The sequence below is a fragment of the Eubalaena glacialis genome, chromosome 20, assembly GCF_028564815.1.
Source record: "Eubalaena glacialis isolate mEubGla1 chromosome 20, mEubGla1.1.hap2.+ XY, whole genome shotgun sequence".
Classification (NCBI taxonomy): Eukaryota; Metazoa; Chordata; class Mammalia; order Artiodactyla; family Balaenidae; genus Eubalaena; species Eubalaena glacialis.
The window spans coordinates 3317151-3326504 of record NC_083735.1 but is presented as its reverse complement, the minus strand read 5'-3'; the positions used below and the strand labels follow the sequence as shown (position 1 = coordinate 3326504).

The following is a 9354-nucleotide window of genomic DNA, read 5'->3' as shown; positions in this document are numbered from 1 at the left end:
CACACCTCCAGTATTTTGAATTGTGAGTGTATATGTGTGTATGTGGGTGTGTACGTTGTTATAAATATGTGGGTGAGAAACATCTAGTCTGTTTAGTTGGGGAAACCTGAGAAAGAGTTATAAAAACGTTTAGGTTTTTGAAAATAAGAAATATTGAGAGGCATTAATTAAAATATATATTATTTATCAAGAGAAAAACAAAAGTAAATGCTCCAACTCAAATATAGCTCCACATGCTTCAAGTCTTTGTGGATACATTTAATGTGAAGATAAAGATGTGAAATCATGTTCTGTACATATTATATTTGTAGAGATTTTATTTTTGCAATTGGGTAAATCAGTCGTGATTATTATAGGCTTCTGTTATATTTGCCGGAGTTCACATAAGACTGGATTGTAATGGAATTAGTTTCTTCCAAGGCTTATGGTTGAAATCCCAGTAGCTATCACCAGATATTATACTGTGCTGTTTCAGATTGTTAATGAAGAAACCATGTGGGTTACATCAGTGACAAATGTGAAGTATAGTAACAATTCAATTAACTTATTTTTTTACTGAAAATTAACTCTTTATTAAAATGACTTTAATGTGCATATACATATATGTGTGTACATATATACGCATGTGCATAGTAACATATACTAGCTTATAACTAAATGTTAATAAGAACGTATTTTAAAACCCAGTGAAGAAACAGTCACACATCTTGCCTCCCATCCTAGTCCCAGAGCCTGGGTGAACCCACTGGGGCTGGCTGGAGGAGGGGAGGCAAGTTTGTTTCAGAGGAACTGTCTGAGAGAGCGCAGGGACCTCCAAACACAGGAAAGGAAGAAATAATCACTTTGTGAAAAATCAGTTATGTATTCTTGTCCAGGTCTGGAGAAAGAACAAGGCACATATAATGGAATCCAACTCTTAGAGGATGTCAAAAAGAGAATTTTCAAGTCATTACTTGTAAAACTTACCTGTTCAAATTAGCATACAATCATTTCAGCCTTTCTAAATATAGTTTTATTTTAACTTTCAAAAAAAGAAAAAGAACATACTGAAGGAGTATGGTGTAGTATTAGTGTATCTCTCCACCCCAACTACCTACAAGAGTACATTTTCCTAGTTTATCTCACAATTTTATGATATCCAGTTATGTGTGATACTATTCCAGTTTAATTTGAATATATTTTCATAAAATAAGTTTTTGAATGTTTGAACCTATCTATACCCTATGAAAATTAATGCCGAATACTCATTTGCTTTGTCACACACAATAACTGAATTTTCAAGAAATTTTTCACTTTTGCTTTAAAAAATACTAAAATCAAGAGTTGGTTATTAATTTAAGTATCATCTTTATATCTCCTAATGAAATTAATAAGACAAATTGTTCTAAAAATGATTATAAAACCACTCTACTGGTGTAAATTGTATAAAGGAGAAGAGCTTCAGGTTAGAGGAATAATGATTTGTGAGTAATATTGTGAGAAAGATGAAAGCAGTAATAAAATCCTAGAAGGAAAAGTCACAGGCACACAGGGGACGCTCTGCGCAAAGAGGGAGCCAGGTTGGTGTGGCTCTTAAAGATATTTCTCCACGGGGATTATTGGTGACAATAACTCTCTGTCCTGTATTGATTTCTGACATGTCTATCCCTTGAGTCCTGCAGCCAGGAAAGGAAACGGTTTACATTGTAATTGTCATGATGACACATATAGATTGAAAAACAGATTCTTAACAGCTTCTGGGGGGAAATTCCTTTTTTACATGGTGATCATGAGTGTGCATTTCTTCTGTAACCTCAACTCTCACTCAGAGCCGAAGGAAGGAAATAAACAGTCCCAATATAGCACTTGGTGTGGACAGACATCAATAAGGCTACCTCACATCCGGCAATTTTGTTAGTACCCTACCTGAGAAAGACAAGTTTGTTTTCAAAATGCTAATTCCACAATCCAACTTTGGGCAGGAAATCAAACACAACTGGCCAAAGGAGCTGTGACCTAGAGGAAATCTCTGGAGAAGGTGTGTATCACTAACCATGCCTTGGTATCCTCCTGTTAGTCAGTAAAAAGATTTGGTCCCAAATATACAATTCGTAGGAGATCCCTTAATAAGAAACATAAAAATTAAGCTACATAGCCCCCAAATTGACACTAATACCGAGAGTGTCAATATTAAATATATTAAATGAAGCCAAACATTTAACCCAATAAACAAATTGTGACTCTTTCACCATTCCATTGGTGCTTAGTAATGATTCAGAGGATATAACGATTTCAGCCAATGTTTGGGTAAGTTTGTTTTCCAGTTGCCTTTTTTTTTTTCTTTTATGGCAAAACAAGTAAATTGTTAAGTTCTGTTGTTCATAAAAGTCAAACTTAAAGCATAAGTTAGAAGAGACTATATATATATATATATTATTTAAGCCCTCCAAATGGTCTGATGTGACTACTTTTTTAATATAACTTGAGGCAAATACACAGAATCATTGTAAGAGTAAAAGTTCTAAATCAAAAGACTGTTCAGAAAAAAGACCCAGTGAAATTATGTAAAGAATAATTTCTGCAGTCATGTATTTCAGTGCTCTCTATTAAGTAGCAATCTGAACAATGCTATCTCAGAATGGTGATTGACCACTGCCATTATAGGATAAAGAGGGGAAATACAACCAAGAAGGGTTTTCATTTGAAAACATTTTTTAGGGGTCTATAGCCTTTAATAAGAATTTTAGTGTGAAATACAGTAGTATATAGTATATTTGCATACCTGTAAATATAAAAATCTAGTGAAAATCATATTTATTCTGGAAGAAGCATGTAGCAGGCACATTTTGGGTTACCTTTTTTTCAAAGATTTGCTCTCTGACCATGTTAATGACCAATATCATCCAAGATGCTCATATTTTCATGTTTTTACTGATTATTAAAGTGGGTTTAAATACACTTGTAAAAGTCATAAAGATTTGACTTCCTCTTTTATAAAAATAAATGAGTAAAGTGGTTCTTTCAAAATTTTATTCTTTTATTAAGCACCACCAGTGTGCTTCATAGGAAAACAATAAGCTCTGAAACAGGCCTAAAAATTGCAAAATCAAAGAAAACTTCAAAAAACATGACATGTTCAAGAAATACAGATAGCATAGTAGACTGGAATTTAGGGGTGTGGCAGAAAGTTTGAAAGTTGTGTTATCTATGCAAATTCTAGGGTAAACACTAGGATGAGACATAGCTTGATCAAACTGACATTTAATAATGGTGATTTCAATGGGAATGCGTGATGAAACACGAGCTGGAGAAAGGGGATTAATGTCCAAGCTCATTGACGTGAGACTCCTGATGGCTTCTCAGAAAATGTAACTAGAACATTGAAGAGTCTCCCAAGCATCTGCTGTCTGTTAGTGAGTTTCCAGTGTTTACTTATAGGAGTTTTGTTTTCCCAAAGCACAAAGAGAATTTTTGGTTCTGGAGGATAAGAAGATGAAACATGTATCCACACACAGCCTGGCTCAGTCTAAGCCAAAATCTTGACACTATTAAATTTAAAATGGGCACCACAGAAATTAATATATAGATAGGACTATCTTAGAGGACACTAATTTTACTGAAATGATAGAAAGGGTAGAATAATGGCTCCCGAAAGATGTCCATGTCCTAATTCCAGCAACCTGTGAATACGTTCTTTTACGTGGCAAGGGGGGATTAAGTTTGCAGATGGAATAAATTTGTGAATAACTTGACCTTAAGAGGTGGAAATTACTCTGGATCATCTGAGTGGACCTAATGTAATCATAAGGTCCCTTTACATGTGGAAGATGGAGGAGGAAGAGTGAGATTAAGAGTACTGTGGTGTGAGAAAGACATGACTGGCCATTGCTTCCTTTGAAGATGGAAAGGATCCACAAGGCAAGGAATGAGGCCAGCCCCTAGAATCTGGAAAAGGCAAGGAAATAAATTCTTCTCTAGAGCCTCCAGATGGAACGCAGCCCGGCTGACATCTTGATTTTAGCCCAGTGAAACCCACTTTGCATTGCTGACCTCCCGAAATGTAAGATGATAAAGCTGTGCTAAGTCACTAAGTTTGGGGTAATATGTTACAGCAGCAATAGAAAATTAATAAACATGTTTTGACTTATCCAGATGCACTAAGCACATTTGTGTGTCCTTGTGCTAAGGCGATGAATGACCCAACAAACATCCAATAGGGGACTTTTGTTTGCTTGTTTTACCCTCATTTTTCCCATGACCCATCCTCTAATAATAATCTCTCCTTCTACAAACATAGAAAACCCTGTAACTACAGTCTTTGTACTGTACTGCTATGTATTTATGACATATGAATATTTACAGTGTTGTCTAAGAAAAATTCTAAAGAAAAAATGACAGAACAGTATGTGTGGAAAGTAGACTTATAATGAATCTTCCAGGATATTACTTACAATTACCTCAAGAAAATATTTTAAAAAAAGACATTCACTCTGAAGAAAAAAAAAAAAAATGTTTTCGTCATTGCTGCTAGAACCCAGCTGATTCACGGACTTACAGAGGTGTGGAAGAGGAAACAGTTTTCCCTCCACTTGAGGTAATATACAGAAAGGCAGTGCACGCATACACAAACGCAGGACTGGTCTGCAACGTCCTTGTGCCTGCGAGGTTCCTGCAGGTTAATTGCTACTGTGGTGGGAACTTGACCTGATTTGCACTGACATGCAAGGCTCTGCCTAGAAAAATGCCTCCTGTAGAGAAGTGCCTTCACGTTGCTCTTGTTTGGGACAGAACATTATATCGCATATACACAGTTACATCGTAGTTACCTTTGGAGACGTTTGTTTTAGGTAGAAAACATTCTCGATTTCTAACATTACAACTTTTAACTTCAAAAATAAATTCTCCACCCTACCAAACCCAGACACAGTAAAACAATAAGGATAGTATCATATTTTTAAAAAGAAATGGAATACATGATGAATCACCATAAAAGACTGAAACCCTCTTCTCAGGAAATTCAGAGAGACAGCTCTGGGACTTGTTAGATACGATATTTGATGATAATAACTATAATTAATCTTGCATAAAATTTTGCCTAACCCTGTAAAACAGAAAAGTTACTTTTTTTAAAATCAGCTAATAGCTTATTCTGAAGTGAAAAGAAGGTATTTGTCAACTAGGTCAAGAGGAGTAAGAAAATTGGAAATAAAAAGCATAGACAAAGAATGTACACAGAATGAAGTCAGTACATCTTCAGCATGTTGCAACCCATGTGAAGGCAACTAGCAAACGAGTTTTATTTTGTTTCATTTTTAACTGATGTCTGCCTAACAATATTCCTCTAATGTCAAAGTAGCAGGCAACTTGCTGTTTTATATGCATAAACATATACATACATGCCTACTGTCTACTGTAGTTTAAATGCTCTATCAGAACTATTATTTACGTAATTTTAGGTTTGATGTTAAATTGTAAATGGAGAATGGTACTAATATATGCCATCATTTAAGACTAAGTTGTCTTTAAGAGAAGCATTAATAGCTACCTCCCTTTTTAAATAACAGAAGAGGCTTTCAGCTATGATGTAAGCCTGACAAACTATTTCAGATTTGCAACACTGCTATCAGGAAATTAGCACCTTTTAAATAAATAATAAACAATTAGCCACTTGAAACATTCATTATTAATGGGACTTTTTGATTAATATTAAGAATAGTTAGTTAACTGTTGAAGTATACCATACATACCTAATAGTAAACTAATCACAAGTTTACAGCTTAATGCCTTTTCAGTTTATGCACCCAGGTGACACTACACAGGTGTATGGGTTAGGAAATGTTTTACATTGCATTTTAAAGCATCGATAGAGTTTTGGTTTTCTAAAGGGGGAAGAAGATGAAATTTACAAAATGTTAAATAAAATGCCTTTGCAATCTTGCATAAATTAGAAAGAAAGGATATTTCTTTTGAATATCATGAAAATAAAGCAGAGAGCCAGAGAAACCAGTAAAGGTTTGCTCCGAGCAAGATCAGACCCACAAATCCTATTTATTTTTTTGACAGTTGTTACACTAGACATCAGAGAGTTGTCAATAGGGAACATAGTGGATCTACCATATTGAATTTGAAGAAGGAGACATGTGTTTATGAAATGTGATATTTCTACAAACTTAGTCAAGGAAAGAGGATTAAAGAAAGGGTTCCACATGGCTAGAATTATTTGTGTGGGAGCACAGAAGGACCTGGATCGGGGCTACCTTTTACAAGGATCCCTGTGATTCTGTTGAGAATAGACTGTAACAGTCAAGTGCAGATACAGAGACACCTGTATCTTAGCCTTCTAGCCTCCCTCTCAAATTCTCTTGCTGGTTCCTTCTCTTCTTCCTGATTTCTTAATATTGAAGTGTCCTGGGCGCAAACTCTGCTCTTCCCTTCTCCTTCTACTCTCACCCACTTAGTGCCTTCATCCTATCCCACGGCATAAAATACCATCTATATCTTGTCAATTTCCAAATTCTTATTTCCACCTGGGACTTCTCTCTCACATACCAATCACATGTACACAACTGCTTCCTGTAAATCTCCACTTTGATCCTTAATAACAGGTCCAAAAGTGACCTTCCCATCTTTCTCCTAAAACCTATTAGTTTTATTGCCTTTTTAAATTTTTAATTGGTCACTGTTCTCTTTCTGTGGTTGCCAGGTCATGAGGGGTGACCTGAGAGTGTGGGGTACCTGTTGTGCTTGAGATAAACTGGAAAAAATTACACTTAGAGGATTCTAGAAGGATAGTGGGAGGGCATACATGTTGGAGGTGCAGGGGTGGGAGGATTCTTCACTCCTAATTATGCAGCAGAAGGCCTGGCAGGGGTGCCATGACTGTGCAGGCTCCCTCCTAAGCCTCTGCCGTTGCTACCTCTAGGCTTGTGTAAACATTGACCAGGAAAGTTTCCAGCTGTTATTCTTCATGATCCCTGGATCCAGGAAAGCAGAAACTCTTTTGTTCTTGAGCAAGCATCCAGAAAACTTGAGGAAGCCTTTTGAAAGGAGAGCTCATCCAAGGAAAACCAAATCTTGAGACACAAACAATATCAGGACAACTCTACTATTCACCTAGTTGACCTTACTGTCCTAAAACTAACAACCAATCAGGGGAGTGTTGGTGTAGTAAAACACCAGACAGGCTCGCTGCAGTGTTGTGTCTTAGTTTATTCATACATGCAATGGTCATTCATCATGGAAGACTTACAGACCTCTAACTGAACCTGTTGTTCTGAACTCCAAATGTATGAAACCAAGCTAAATGCCTTCTTTAAGCTTAAATGAAGCTATTTACTCCATCTTCAAGTCAGATAAAACCCGTATAGGGATTATATTAAATAGTTGCAGCACTAAAAAATGTTTTTTTTTTCTTTCTGCTTACCTTCTAATATGATATCAATGAAAACAAAGAATGACAGAGTCTTGTAGGATTAAACATTTGAGGTTTTGAGCTTGTAAGTCCATCAGATTTTAAGGTTTCCGGAATTTTGATATGTATTTCCAAAAGAGAATGAAAACTATTATGTCCAAGCTGTGCTATCAACATAGATGGTAATCTTGAATATAAATTAAAGAGGTAACGCTACTGGCGTAAGTGATAAACTCTGAGAAGATCCTGATCATATCATGTATCCCCAGTGGCTCTCATATATCCTGACCTTTAGTAGATGTGAAATGTGTTTTGACTTTTTTTTCCCCCTTGGGCTAGTTATTTATACCACCATTTTACAAACACAAAAACCAGGGTATTGTTAATGCAGCAAACAAGCAGCAAAGAGCACAGTCTATTTTACTACAATCCCCAAATGCCAGTAAAGTTTACTTCTCCTTGGACAGCTTGAAAACTGCAATTTGGAACTAAAAGCTTATCCCTGCAATAAAGATTGGCTAGTGAAGTTTTACAAAGAAATGAAAATTTTGGCTGCTGGTTGTATTTGAATCTTGTTGGAAAGGAGGCTCTCAACAGAAAAGGTTGTGCCCTTGATCTGTTAAGCAGGCTGTCCACTTAACCCAAAGGTCTATTCAAACAGTTCAATCAAATTGTTAGCTGTCACAAAGCCATCCAAATACACTAGAGTGGTTCTGTTAACAGCTGAAAGACCGTGTGTAAGCACCAGCTATGTTCACTGAGTCTCAGTCGAGAAGCTAAAAATGAACCCCAGGTTAAAAAGGATAAGTTCTTACATTGGTTTTTGAATGTACTGACTCCAAATATATGAACAGTGGTCCTTTAAGACAGTAATCTTCAATGTGGATCTTCAACATTAGCATTAACTTGAAAACTTGTTAGAAATGCAAATTCTTGAGCCCTAACCAGGCAAGACTGAATCAAAAAACCCTAGAGGGCACACCTAGCATTCCTTCCAGGTGATGCTGCTTCCAACTATAGCATAAAAACCACTTTTCTAGGAGTCGTTTTTAATGAGGCATTATGAATACTACATTTATTTTAACACTGAAAACAATTTTTTTTTTTTTTTGGCCGTGCAGCATGCGGGATCTTAGTTCCCTGACCAGGGCTAGAAATCGTGCCCCCTGCAGTGGAAGCACGGAGTCTTAACCACTGGACCACCAGGGAAGTCCCTGAAAATAAGTTTTGAAAAGTGGCTTAATCATGATTATCGAGTAGCTGGCAAATTTCTAGAAATTACTTTTTAAAATAATTACTGAAATATGAAGCTGAATACTAATCAATTGAATGTAGTATTAATATCAATTGTTTGGGTCACTAATATCATTATGGAAAGGAAGAAGGGGTGAAGTATAAAGAGATAATTACAATATTTTTATGAATAACAACAAAGAAAAAAACATGGGGGGGGGTTACTACCATCTTCAGAAATTTTTTTTTCTCTCAAAAGACACAAGAAAAATATATTACAAATCTATTTGTCCAGTAACTACATAGTGTTTAACCTCGGTGATCTACTTCAAATAGTTACATAAAATTTTTTTAATGTATTATAAAATGTGTATTATTGGTTCAACATAGAAAATAATCACTTTCACATTCAGAACCCACTCAGGCTGGGTCACCCACAAGTTCCTTTTCTCTATCACCAAGGAAAGGAGCCTTATTGTTGGAACCAGAGACATATGGGATGAGCTTCTGGTCTTCCACTTTCTATGTGTGTGATCCTCAAACACTGTCCTTGAAATGCTCATTTAATTTCCTCACCTAAACATTATCACCACCACCTTCCTAGCATCTTTCCCCTCATTCCATAGGAAAGTGTTGGCCCCAGTCTTGTTTCCTATATTCTCTAGGACATTGATGGTCATCACCTAAAACATACCTATTTAAAAACTTATGCTACTTACTTAGCATATTTT

At 36.1% G+C, this 9354-nt stretch overlaps 1 non-coding gene across 1 annotated transcript; it reads left to right on the top strand.

The window, feature by feature from the left end:
* Positions 1–681: 681 nt before the first annotated feature.
* Positions 682–802, top strand: LOC133081506 (small nucleolar RNA SNORD22). The gene has a single exon (XR_009698843.1). It is a non-coding gene; the product is annotated as a small nucleolar RNA SNORD22 (small nucleolar RNA).
* The last annotated feature ends 8552 nt before the right edge of the window (positions 803–9354 follow it).